This window comes from Pogoniulus pusillus, chromosome 3 (assembly GCF_015220805.1).
Source record: "Pogoniulus pusillus isolate bPogPus1 chromosome 3, bPogPus1.pri, whole genome shotgun sequence".
Taxonomy (NCBI): Eukaryota; Metazoa; Chordata; class Aves; order Piciformes; family Lybiidae; genus Pogoniulus; species Pogoniulus pusillus.
The window spans coordinates 20,630,385-20,640,055 of NC_087266.1; the positions used below are offsets into that span (position 1 = coordinate 20,630,385).

Consider the following 9,671-nt stretch of genomic DNA (forward strand, 5'->3'; position numbering starts at 1 on the left):
TCCTGTGGGCTGTGTTTGGAATACTGGAGTGCCATCCCCCACTGTCACGGGACCATTGGGTGCTGTACTGAGGACTGAACCAGGAAAATACTCTGATAATGTTAGAGGTGTGCCTGCTTTAATTTGGCATCAGTGTCGAGCTATGATACTTTTGGGGTTTGGTTTTGGTTTTGGGGGGGGTGTATATTTTTTTGTGGCTTTTTTGTTGTTTTTTGGTTTGGTTTGGTTAGTTGGTTTGGTTTGGGTTTTTTTTTCACATTTTCTTCCATTTATGCTTGTACTTAAAGCATTTGGAGTGCAACTAGTTTGGGTCTAAATGACCAGTTCAGTAATCAGACTGCATAATTTATGAAATTATATGACATGAGGTTTGAGACGATGCCAATAAATTTGTAGAACTTGTGCAACAGTCCTTAGTGTAGCAGAAAGCAGGTACAGGAATGACCAAGGGCTCCTTGGCGTTAGTGCAGCAGGATGCCTCATGGCTGGGATTATGTGGCCACCGTGTGGTAACACCGGGGAAAGTTACAATGATTTTTTTCCCCTGTGTTTAACATTCCTGCGAGTGACTTGCAGAGATGATACAGTCATTTTCTCTGGAACATTCTGCGAATGATTTTCTCTTCATTTAAACAATTGAATCAGTAAAAACCGAGATCATTCACGCTGCAGCACTTGAATCCCAGTACAGGGAATAACCCTTACAATGGGATTTAATCTCTCTGCCTGGAAAACAATTTCTTTAGGGAAAGAAATAGTTCTGGAGCAACTTCCAACCCCACTGATGGGTAAACAAAAAATCCCAATACTTGCACCTCAGTTCATATACAGAAAATTATAACAGTGAAAAGATATGGAAAACATATATTTGTATTTGAATCACCATGTAGTTAAATAGATATCTTATAGGAGTAACAAACAGGCCTGAAAAAGAAATTCCTTCAGCTCCAGGAAACAATTTCTTCATTCATCTTGTTTGCATAAACTGAAAATTCCAATTTCAAAACTCCTTCAAATGAATACAACTAGTGATGTTAATGATATACATGGTGATTTGTTTTTCATGTAAATGGTAACTCATATTAATTTCTGGTGGCAGTCATATTTGCTGTTTAGCATCTGGGAATCTGGAAAAGAAAGTAAGTGAGCAAGCAGCCTGTTGACAATCTAGGAGCTGGAAGGTAAAAGCAAACACATTGGTCCTACACGATTGTGCATGGCCTAGTTCTTCAAGCCATCAATACCACCAAACATATAAGCAGTAAAATTTATCTGACCACAAGCAGGATAAAATTTCTCTGCATAGCTAGTTATAAATAACATCACAAAGTCAAATGGAAGTTTGGAACCGAATTTTTCTGATTCTCTTGCTGCCCAGTGTTCACACTTTTCCAATGCTATTGCATTAGCTTCTTTCTTAAATGCTTATTGCATTAGCTTCATTCTTAAATGCTTTAACTTTAGGGATCATTAAAAAAAAAAAAAAGTTCAAATTTTAACCCAGAGTTTAATTATTCCAAGTGTGCATAGAAATACTGATTTTCTTTTTTCCCCTCTAAGTACAGATGTTGTCTGTTGCACCAGCAAAATTCCTCCAGGCTACCAGTGTAGCCTGGAACTCGGAGATAACATTTCCCATTTATGTTAGCTTGCTGGTTTCTTGCTTGATTCCATGACTGTAAAGAAGAAATGCTCAAATTTCCATTGCCCATTGTGGCACTCAGGGCCACAGGTCCTTGGAACAGAGTTAAAGAAAGGCCAAGAGAGAAATATTTATATGAGCTCCCTGTTAAATATTAGCAAGGTATCAATATGAGACACATTCATTTCATGTTAATGCTCAGCCAAGATTAACTTGCACAGCAAATATTGACCTGAATGGTGGCGTTCTGGCAAATGAATCATCACTTGCAGTTTCGTGGTATGGTCTTCTCCTAAATACTTCTCCTATAAATTTCCTGTCATGCTCTTAGAACACATTTTGGGCTAGGATAATATCTAACATTTTTCAATCCTGTAAGTAGTTTTATTAAATCCAGTTACTTAATCTGCATGGGCTGCATAGGTTGTTTTGATTGACTAAAACTTCTGAATTAAGAGGTTTAGAGTACCAGGTCCAGAAAGGGCTGCTCCTGGGCAAATGCTTACTGCTCAGGAGTCCTTTCTAAGCATAAACAAGTCACATAACCCTCACCCAGTGAAGATAATAGGAATGTGCCTGTTGCTGTTTCCATTCAGCAAAATATGTAAAAATACTTGAAGAACAGACTGTGCTTGAACATGTGCTTAAACTCAGGCTCTTTATACCTAAATTACAGTTCTGTCCAAGGGGATAGTAGTAATTTATGCTTAGTCTCCCTCTCTCTTCTTTACTTAGTATTTAAGCCCTTTGGAACAAGAAAGAACTTTCTTTGAATTTTGGAGTTGAGCAGTAGTGGGGCATGGAGCTATTCCATAGGCTGCCGGTAGGCACTAGTTCTATATAGTGCTCAAACACTAATTCCAAGAACTTATCTATGTACATCTGACTTAATGTTTATTTATTTGTGTGATTAACACATCCATTTGTCTCTTTGGGATATTTCCTACTGATAAAGCCTAGCTTGTGCTTGTGATGGTTTCCATGTTCCCCGCCCTACACCCCCCCCCCTCCCCTCCCCCCGGCCCCACACACACATTATAAATCACCCAGACTAGACTCAGCTGGCTCTGGAAATATGAATGAAGCTTATATTTACAGCTAGCACAATACACAAGCAGATATTTACAGTATATACAGTTATAGACAGAAATATACAAGGTAAAAGGTAATACAGAAACACAACTCCCCTCCTAGAAACCTGAGTCCCCAGGAGGGGCTCTCAACCACCCCTGCACCTTCCCCCTGCCTCTCTCCCTCTCAACCTTAGCCCAGTCCCAAGGAAGAATAGAGATTCAGCCAAGAGGTTAAGAAGCAAAGGTGGGTTAGGCCAAATGGAGGGTGGTGTTAGAGAGGTGTAGCTCAGTCAGCAGCCCAAGCAAGAGCGAGAGAAAATGGCAAGAGTGTTATCAAATGTTTTCATTTCATTTCTTCTTCCCATAGCAAGACTATGAGGGAAGTAGACATCACCACTGTTTTCCTTTCACAGCCTGGAATCTACTTCTTCTCACCAAAATATTCTGGCTAGCTTCAAACTAGCACAGTGCTTTTTAATAAAAGTCTAAGAGATGTGCTTGCCTATAAATGAATCAGAGTAAACAAAGTTTACCTCACCTTTGACTAACACCTCTCTGCATTTTGTTGGAAATGATGAATACTTTTAAAACAGTACCAGCAGCACCCTTTCATGATTAGCCTTCTCTTAGAGTAGTTGCTAGTTCTTCAGTTAGTTTCCTAATAGTAGAGCAGAAAATAGAAGTTATCACAGTATCACAGTATCACCAAGGTTGGAAGAGACCTCACAGATCATCAAGTCCAACCCTTTACCACAATTCTCAAGGCTAGACCATGGCACCAAGTGCCACGTCCAACCTTGCCTTGAACAGCCCCAGGGACGGCGACTCCACCACCTCCCCGGGCAGCCCATTCCAGTGTCCAATGACTCTCTCAGTGAAGAACTTTCTCCTCACCTCAAGCCTAAATTTCCCCTGGCGCAGCCTGAGGCTGTGTCCTCTTGTTCTGGCGCTGGCCACCTGAGAGAAGAGAGCAACCTCCTCCTGGCCACAACCACCCCTCAGGTAGTTGTAGACAGCAATAAGGTCACCCCTGAGCCTCCTCTTCTCCAGGCTAAACAATCCCAGCTCCCTCAGCCTCTCCTCGTAGGGCTTGTGCTCGAGGCAGGACAGTTTACATCTCAGTCTCCAATTTTTTACCAAGCAGCTTTCAAACACAGTGGCATGACCAGATCTTCCGTGTTAGAAAGAATGCCTTTTGAAAATTCTGACAGACATAGGTAGGTTTAAAATGTAATTTATCATCTATGATGCATCCTCTCAAGGTGTGGCCTCTCCAGTGCTGAGTACAGGAGGACAGTCACTTACCTAGTCTTGCTGGCCACACTATGGCTGATGCAGAACAGGATGCTGGTGGACTTCTTGGCCAGTGCTCCATATTCAGACAAAAAAAAAGTGCCTGAAAATTTCTACTTTCACAGGAGATTTCCTTCATTTCTGAAGGGGAAAAGGAATGTTTAAGCTTTAGGCAACTTCTCTCCTCCCCTTGCCTTGCCTCATCTGTCTCGTGTGGCTATTGCTGGGCTAGCCACAAAACCTCTTCCCCCTGGAACTCTTTTGCAGCTCCATTATCACTTGCAGCTCAGCAGACTCAATAGTTCTGCAGAGTATACAGCTTCTGGCAGCGTGCATTCCTGGGTTTGTTGTCGTTGCAATGAAAACACTCCACATGACAGTGGATGCTCTTTTGTCTGGTACATCAGAGAGCAATCTTCTCCCACCAGAGAGCACTATCACACTACATGCTATCTCCCTGCTCTCTTGCATTAGATTTGAAATGCAAAATATTCTTCACCTTTGCTTGTAAGATGTGGTATTATAGCTTTGCTTGTATGAGTTTAGTTATTTATAGATAGATATTTTACAAGATACTTCAGCTATGTGTTGCAGAACCAGCCAGACAATGCAGTTGTCTAATTGCTAATTGCTTTTTGTGCTGTAATGTTGAATTTCCACTGACAAGTTACTACTGAGTGGCAAGAGCCAATTGAAAGAGATATTATTCAGTTTAGTTTTACTCTTTTTATATAAATACATCTTTACTGTGAGACCTTACTGATTTGGTTGGATATTAATTGCCTGGGGCAGGAATTGTAAAAATAGAATTATTTTTATTTGCTCCCAAACTATATACAGATAGTTAAGGCTTATTTACAGGCTCTAGTTCAGACGGGAAATCTTCACAGGATGCCTATAGGCAAGTTTAGTGATTAGGAAAGTCAGAAAATGGAAAAGGCTAAGCTACAACACAGCTTTATCCCACTTACAAATTAGGCTGTGCAGAGAATTTAAGGGAACAGCAGACTTTACTCAGAGGTGAGGTAGGAATTTGATGATCCCTTGCTGAATTTCTCTGTTGGCAGCTTCTAAAACTGCAAGTTATATCCATGCTGTGGATCTACACAGTGAAGGTCCAAGCATCACAGCTTCCATGAGGCAAAGATTTGTGCAGTGGTACTACCTCAGCAGCACAGGGGAGAAACCAAACTGCTAGCTTCTTCCCAAGCTTGGGATTGTGAGCAGGAACTCAGACTGTGGTGTGGTCCGAGAGAAGCCAGGTCCAGGTGCTGCTGACAGCTCTGTCAACTGTACCCAAAGACTTGCCAAGCTTGCAGACTTGCACAGAATGGTGTAGAAGTGGGGGACCATCCTGAAGCAGGGATGATGCAAAAATGGGACCCATGCAAATGTGGGAACTGTCCAAAAGTGGGGACAGTCCAAAACAGGAATTCTCAAAGCAGGAACTCTGTCAGGGTGGGAACTCTGCACTATTTTCCTCACTGTATTTATGCTTTTCCTAGACAGTGTGCCCATATGCCATATGTACTATGCACAAAGAATCCAGCCAACCACCAGCGTGAGCATCCACACGAGTCAGTGCATGTGCGGAAACAGGAGTCTTTTGCTGTTCCCCGCTTCAAAGGGTGTTGGGGATGGGCAGAAAGCAGGTTTCTGCACCATTTCCCACTCTGGAGATGGAGGAGGGGGAGAAGGAATTTGGAGTGTCTCACAACACTCACCTGCTGAATATGTTTTTTTTTCTTTTTATCACCCCGTTGACATCTAGGTCTACTGAGCACTCACATCAGTGTTTCTGTAAGTGAAACTGCTCCCCCATGCCTCTTACACTGCTTTCACCACAAGTGACCTGACCAATAACATAATGGCATCAGTTCCTCAGGCTAGGGAAGGAGCACAGCATCTTTGGTTTTATGTTTTCTTCACAATCTACCTGAACTTGTTATGGAGGAGTAATTAATTAATGTGAGATAATATTTTCAGAATGAATATTGTTTATTAATTCTGATATTTGAAACTCTCACCACCCCCAACCACTAATTTTTAATAATAATCGTTTATTTGCATGGCCATAGAAACATACAGAGGAATAACTAGCTCTAGAAATAACTTGTAAAAGTATATAAGCATTAACTGAAATGGAAGAGAAGGCTACTGTGGTCAAACACTGCTTGTGGTCAATATACTGCTTGTCCACCAGATGGACTCAAGGAGCTCCTTTCTGCTTGTGGCAGAAGGCAATGGTGACTTACAAGAGGCTTTAAGTATTTTTCTCACAAAATTATTTTTTCCTGACTCACAAGGTAAGCTAGAGCTTCAGACAGCACCCAAACACTTTCAGGGAATTCTGTTGCTTGACAGCTGCTGAGGCTTCTGATTCTTCCCAGGCTTCACATCGTGCTGGGAAAGGAGGCAGACAATCTCTGATCTTATATCTTGTCTCTTCCGGGTGATCTGTGTATCTCCAGGACTTCTTGTCTTGGCAGGAGGCTTTCAGGTGTAGGCAGGATGTCTTGTGATGTGCAGTCTTAGCGTGATGTCACACTGGCTATGCAGGCCAATCATGTGAAGGCATTTAGAGCCTGTTCCTGGTAAACTTGAGGCAGGCAGTTTCCAGGCAATTCAGGATGTACTGAGGCAGTAAGCAATGGCAGCAGGCAAGCAGTAAGCACAAATACAAGGGCAGGGCACGTTGCATTATCTGCTCAACTCTTTTTATCAATACAGCCCGAGACTAATGGGTCATTGGACACAGAATAGCCAATCAGGATGGTAGTTATCCAGGCTTGACCGTATTATGTGAAACCATAAGCTTGCCTTACCCAAATTTGGGAAAAGCATTGATCTTGCATTGGCCTTGCATGCTTAGCACAAGCTAAGCACGTGTACCTTGTTTACCAGAGGATGTAAACAAGTCTGGGCAGGCCATAGTCCTTAGACTCAATAGCTACAGGTTCTTTGTCCTCTTTCCCGCAGTTGCTTTTCCCCATAACAGAAGGAGGGAGAGCAGAAAAACATGTCTGGGCAGGCCAGGGCATGGATAAGCCTATTTTGGGCCTATCAGGCCTACCATGACACACTTATACATCAATTTGGATAAATGCAAAATATAATGGACTGTAGATTGCTCCTGGAGGAGGGGAGGGACATCATTTCCACCAGCAGAAGGATTCCCCAAAAGAACTAAGCAACATCCCAACAAAAGGTCCTGCTGTACCAGCAGCCCCATCAGAAAAAGCAAGAGCACAATGAGTACATTCTGCAGCCAGAAGCTAATGCTACTCCAGGGCTTCAGGTTTCTCAGCTATCTTGATCAGTGCAGGAGACTTGTAGGTCTGTAAAAACAGCTTGAGTCCTCAGGTTCAGACATAACTTACCTCAGACTTCTCTTCCTTATCCAGCTCCTCACTACCCCAGCCTGTAGGCTGCTATCCACTGATCCACTGTTCAGTCCAGCATTCTTCTTCCATGCTCAAGCCAGTACTGCAAAAACACCCTTGTTAAGAGAACATGAGGGAGAAGATACAGGGAAAAGCATTGGATTCTTTTGCAGAGGATTTTGAAGGGCCCGTGAGAAAAGCCTGTTGCTTCCAACTGTAAACAAATGAGCACTACACAGGAACCTTTCTCTGAAGCTCAGATTTCTTCACCCTAAGAGGAAAAAAAAAGTTGATAATTGTTTTTTTAAAAGAAAAAATAATTATGCATTGGCTGTAAACTTTTTGTCCCAGTTGCAAAGGAATTCCTCTTTCTGTGTTCCTTCGATGGTGAAGTTTGTATTCCCATTCTGACTACTACACTTTGACTGATGTTGTGCTGTTCTTAATCATGACTCAGGATATGGGTTAGTGGTCCTTGCCTACTCTTGTTCAAGGCTCAGGTAATTTTAAAACCTCATAGTTAACACACTGGAAGAAAGCTATTGCTGCCTTTGGAGATTTCAAGACATAACTGTAGTTATTTGTAACACAAATAAAATTCTTCCCTGAGCAATGGTGAAGAGATACCTGCAGATTTCCTAGCTCATAGAAGTTGCTTATTCAGCAACCATTAAAGTGTGTGAGTCAAACTAAAAGCAACTGCTTTTTTTTTTCCTTTTCTTGATATTTTTTCTCAGTGGAACTGCTCAGGGTAGCTGACTACATAGGAAATACTTTCCGTGCTCACGACAGCATTTATCCAGCTGTACCCAGAACAGCTTGCTCTCAAGTGACTTATTTTCTACACATGAGGAATTTAAGAATTGACAGTTACAAGACCACTTGTACGGTTACAAGAGCTTAGAATCATAGAATTATAAAATCATTTTGGTTGGAAGAGACTTTTGAGGTTATCAAGCCCAACCATTAACCCAGTACTTCCAAGCGTCCACTAAACTGTGTCCATAAGTACCACACTTACACACCTTTTAAATACCTCCCAGGATGGTGACTCAATCACCTCTTTGGTCAGCCCATTCCAATGCTTTACAATCCTTTCTGTGAAGAAGAAATTCCCAATATCCAATGTGAACTTCTGCTGGTAAAACCTGAGGCTGTTTCCTCTTGTTCTATCACTTGTTAGGGAGAATAAACTAACCCCACCTTGATAAAACCTTCTGTTAGGTAGCAAGAAATGGAGATAAGATGTCCCTACAGCCTCTTTTTGTCCAAGCTAAGCAATGCCAGTTCCCTTATTCGCTCCTGTTAAGGAGGGGTTTGAATCTGGGTTAGAAGTGAATTGTAATGAGGCCAATATAAAAATTATTAAATCATTTATATATTTAATAAAGAAAATTTCCCCAAATTTATTTACAATTAACAGACACAGATTCTCTTATGCAGTTGGCAAAACTATGTTTGCAGAATGCAATCAGATTAAATTTAAATGATTTAGGAAAGGTTTTAGAAAATGCTTACTAATGGAGAGTCTTGCAGCACAAAGTGCTGCTTAAAGCTTAAACATAAACTTTCACAAAGTTCAGAAAAGAGAGTTAGTTTACTCACTGGTTAGAGTCTCAATATTTGTAATCCAAAGGTATACATAGAAGTATAAACCAGGAAAAACATAGTCCCAGCCACATGGTGGCCTTCCACGTGGTGATGATGAGATGAGGCTTTGCTGCTTGTGTAGCTCAGATTGAGCGCGTTGTCTGAGAAGATCAGAGTGGTCAGCCACCTGAGTGAAACAGGATCCAGGTTTGCAGGCTGGAGCAGTCCCATCCAGCTGTGCTGTGTGTAACAAAGGAGTCAGCTCTCAGGCTGGAGCAGCAGGCCAGCAGGTGCTGATTTCACAACTTGTTGCTAGGTCATTGCCTAGACTCAGCCAGAGTCAGACTCAGACTTGGGCTCAGCTGAGCAAAAGTGGGTAGACAGGCAGGGTCAGGGCTGCCATTTGTGAGGGAGGCAAGTCCCCAGCTACGCAGTGCAAGGCACACAAGGCAAACGGGTAGTGGACAAAACAAATGCAGCAGCAGCAGCAGCAAACAAACAAGTTTGCTAGGTTTTTATGCATTTTGATGAGTGTTTTCAACCAATAGAAAACAGGTAAAAACACCCCTGGAACAACTCCTAAAATATTTCACTAAATAAAGGAGATGCATATGCCTAGCATCCATGACCTGTCTTTACCAAAGACAAAGCAGGCTGCAAACAAGGCCAAATATGGTGTATTTGGATAGA

General features: G+C 42.0%; 1 long non-coding RNA gene across 2 annotated transcripts; it reads right to left on the bottom strand.

Annotated features, from left to right (window-relative positions):
- Positions 1-6,870: 6,870 nt before the first annotated feature.
- Positions 6,871-9,206, bottom strand: LOC135173711 (uncharacterized). 2 transcript variants are annotated; one of them, XR_010301408.1, is made up of 3 exons: positions 8,997-9,206; positions 8,417-8,489; positions 6,871-7,662 (listed from the first exon to the last, which is right to left on the bottom strand). It is a non-coding gene; the product is annotated as an uncharacterized LOC135173711 (long non-coding RNA). The 2 variants fall into 2 exon arrangements; XR_010301407.1 differs by lacking the exon at positions 8,997-9,206 and adding an exon at positions 8,595-8,682.
- Positions 9,207-9,671: the final 465 nt, after the last annotated feature.